The following is a 4,223-nucleotide window of genomic DNA, read 5'->3' on the forward strand; positions in this document are numbered from 1 at the left end:
CCAGTGAAGGGGGCACATGTACTCTCTTACATATAGCGGTAAATATCACAACCTCTGAAACAAATCGGTAGTACATGTATCAAGGTTGCATATTGTTTGGAGCATTATCCTGTCTGAATATGTCCTGTTAAATATTAAGTAGGTGTATATGTTTCAGCTCTTGTATTTTGATGGAATTTCATAATGAGGACGGACTACTTTTAAAATTGAATTGAACTAGGAATTTTAATTAGCAATGGGCCCTTACATGTTTATCGGCTCCAAGAGGTATTAATGATCTTCCACATGATCTTTTTATAAAAGTTAAGATTAAATGCAATTTTTTTTTAGTTTTCTAGGTTTTCAAGGTATATCATACATACATGACATGTATATACACTTTGTACCTGGTGGTGTATTCTGTCAAATGACCAGACAGGACATCAAACACAACCGCATTAACACTGGTATGATTTCATCAAAAGACGGATTTAATTCCTCTGTATAACTTATCTGACCAAATTTGGAATGCGTATGCATCTTTGCGATTTTCTTTCGACGTGTTAATCTAGCCGTCAAAAGTTATTTTACGAGTGGGGATCGCATCAGCTTTTTATTTTGCTTATGCAAATTAAAGTGTGTGGTTGAGAGAATGTATAGATGTTCAGTTGAACGTGTGTAAAAGACTAGCATATGTTGAGTGTTTATGTAGCCGTTGAAGTCAAATTGAAAACAACAACAACAGGATTTAACGGGTTTTACTCTAACGATGTTTTTTAAAGGCTGAGTATCACATTTAATTGGAAAAAAAAATAACGATGCTTCATGATATTTCATTAGAACAAGATATCGATGATCATGATATACATGATATACATGTATCAAGTTCTTATTACACTGTGTGTTAAGTTTCCCATAACTTTCTTTTCATTTAAAAGGAGAAAATGTTTACTATAACAATAACATTTCCTTTGTAACATATCTAACTGTCTAGCTCATAGGAAGGCATAAGCGTCGGAACCGAGGGGAGCCCACCTCCACTTTTTTTGCCAAGTTTGACATAACTATCAGGCACGTAGCATCAGGGATGGGCTAAAGTATCACAAATCTGCTCGCCTCCTCCACAGTTTTGGTAGCATGTAAGGAATAGAGGTAAAAATAAGGAAATTAAGAGTGATATTGAAAATGGCTGTTATTGTTGTACAACACCCCCCCCCCACCCCCCACCCCCACCCCCACACACGGATTAAAAATTTAATGATTTGGGGACACTTTTAAATTTAACTTTAACGTGTTAAAATATTTTTGCTTCTGATGAAATGTCTAGCCCCCCCTTTCAATTTGTTTCCGACGCCACTGGAAAATTGAAGCAAATCTAATTTATTTTGTGTTATTTCTTATAAACTTTGTTGTTCAATGCTTTACAAATTCTGCTTAATCCTTATAACACTTGTGCTAAATACATACGGAAAATATCGAAGAAATCAATTAATAAATGTATCAATGTAATTAATCAACTCCGTTTGAATTACAATCCGTAAAACGCAATTATTCTCATATGTTTGATTTAGCTCACAATTCGTTCATCGTGCGAATTATTTGCCGTGCGCTCAAGCGCGTTCAACTTCCGCATTTTGTGCTGTTTGCTTTAATCGCGCTCACATACACCTGGTGTTAAAATACATGTATATTCTAATAAGTAAAATGTCGCCAATGTACTACAAAAATAACATCGTCGTGGATTGAATACAAAAGCTGGTAGCCCGTACAAGTCATTCCCCCATGCTTTTGTAAAGGTACCGACTGTCAACCACGCCTGTGAACACAGGTACACAGAACTAGACTATCAAAAATTGGGAATTTTCTTCGTTATTACATGTTACATTAAATTGTTTCTAATATATTTACATATACTTCATTGTTTATTCTAACCTATGAAACTTGCATTGGACATAAAAAGCGATAATTGCACTGGCGGAAATTGACCCTGACCAATACATGTATTACATCTGCGGCCCTATGCTCCCCAAGGAGCGAACAGGAATAAGTCAGTAAGTCAAGTCAGTCAATACATGTATTTTGCATAATTAAGAATTACAATAAGGAAAATTATTAAGACTAGGAAAGCGTGTAATTTTATTAACTCTGTTTTAATTTTTATGCCTATAATTGCGGCTAATTTTCCCGATGCTATGGTATTTATTCTAATAATGATAGCACGTTTCTTAATCAATATAAAAAGGTTTGATATCTTAAGAAGGTATGGAAATAAGGCGAACACATTACCTACAGTGAATAAGATACTGTAAAACAAGAATATCAACGAACTGATAATTCTTTCAAAAATTCGCATTTAAGTTTGCGCTCAGTTCGCCCTTCACCGTATTCCAACAATGTTTCAAGAGGTCTTTAACGGTATGGAAAATTATCAAATCTTTGAGTTGTTCATAAATTTCAGAGATCGTCAAAATATTTGTTATTGAAGTTTTAAGTTGTGTGTGGGTTTGAGAAATTGAATTGATGATTGTGTTAATGGTGTTTAATTGAACGTGTGTAAAAGATGGCTCATTTGAAAGTGTAACTTTATTTTCGAAATTTGCGCAGTCAGATGGATGTTCATGTACCTGGCAATAGTATGACCGAAATTTTATTCATTAAATCTAAAGCCCATATTTTTGCTAAAATCTGTAAATAAATGAAGACGATTGCGCTCCATGCACGGATCTAGAGGGGGGCCGGGGGGAGGGGTCCGGACCCCCCCCCCCACCCGGGAAAAAGAAAAGTTATTAAATTTAGAATTATCGCAAATATGCCTTGGAACCCCCCCCCCCCCCCCCCCAGGAAAACACATATATGTTTTGGAAAGGCATCGGAAGCGGATATATTAAGAGATATATTGAGAATTGCAGTTAAAGGTGTAGTCGGCACCCCCCCCCCTCTCCCCCCACGGATTAGGAATTTCATGGTTATGGGAATTTTTTTTTTTGGGGGGGGGTATGAAATTTTATAGGTATACTACGTCCCCACCCCCTCCCACTGATTAGGAGATTCATGATTTTGGGATTTAGTTGTTTTTTTTTTTTGGCTTGATGAGTAGTGTAGCTCCCAACTTTCAATTCGGACCCCCCCCCCTTGAAAAATGTTCTTGATCCGCGCATGCGCTCAGTTCAGAGTCTGCATTCAATCGCCATTCATTATCACCGCTTTTCATATTCTGTTCAGTAATCGGTCACCGTTCGCTCTGCATTCGCTCATCGATACTCACCGTTCGCTCACAGCGCAAGTTGGAACGTGGAACATTTCACGGGATGTATACAGTACATAGGCGTCAGTACACCGAGGGAGGGGCTGGGGAGAGGGCTTACCCCCCCCCCTCCTCCCCCCAATCATTTTTTTTGCAAAGTTAAACCTAACCAGAACCAAAGACCATTTGTTTTGTTTGTCAAGATTTTTTTTATAGGTCTATCCTCCTTTCAATTTGCTTACGACGCCACTGTGGTAGATGCATTGCTCTTTGGTTCTTAACACAAAGTGGATTCAAACAATTGTTTAATCGATATTTAGCCTGAGATATTTCAAAATATGTCTTTTACTGGAATTGTGGGTTATTAGTGTTCAGTTGAACGTGTGTAAAAGAGGTGCTCATTTGGAAGTGGTAATTTGTCTCATAATTTACCCAAATCAACTTGGAATATTTAGATTTTGCATGTACCGGTAAACAATTCACAGTTTGGTATAGACAATGAAATAGATAATCCAGATTATAACTTAAATCAAAGGCTTTTTAATTAGATTGCATGCATTTAAACGATGTTTGGTTGAATGTGTGTAAACGTGGTGCTTTTTTGATAATTTACCCAAGTCAAAGTCAAAATAGAAACATTTTGTATTTGCATTATATTCATATGCCTTAGATATGCTTTTTATAACGTGAGAAAATCTGAAAACGACTCACAGTCTAAAATGAGCAATCGATTGGATAAACCTGGATATGGCCGATTTTTTTTTCATTAAAATCCAAAACCCATATTCTTGTTTAATTCCGTAAATAAAACAAAACAAAAAACAACTCAATGTTTTATCTCTTTTCTTGTTTTATTGCAGTCTTAGAATAATTCCCGAATTATTTTGAACAATTCGCTTATCTTGCATTCTGTGTGAAATAAAGGATTACTTTGCCGTGCGTTTGCGCTTAGTTCACGGTCTGCCTTCGTTACCGTTTACCAACCGCTCATTAAATTCAG

Source organism: Magallana gigas, chromosome 4 (genome assembly GCF_963853765.1).
Source record: "Magallana gigas chromosome 4, xbMagGiga1.1, whole genome shotgun sequence".
NCBI classification, from domain to species: Eukaryota; Metazoa; Mollusca; class Bivalvia; order Ostreida; family Ostreidae; genus Magallana; species Magallana gigas.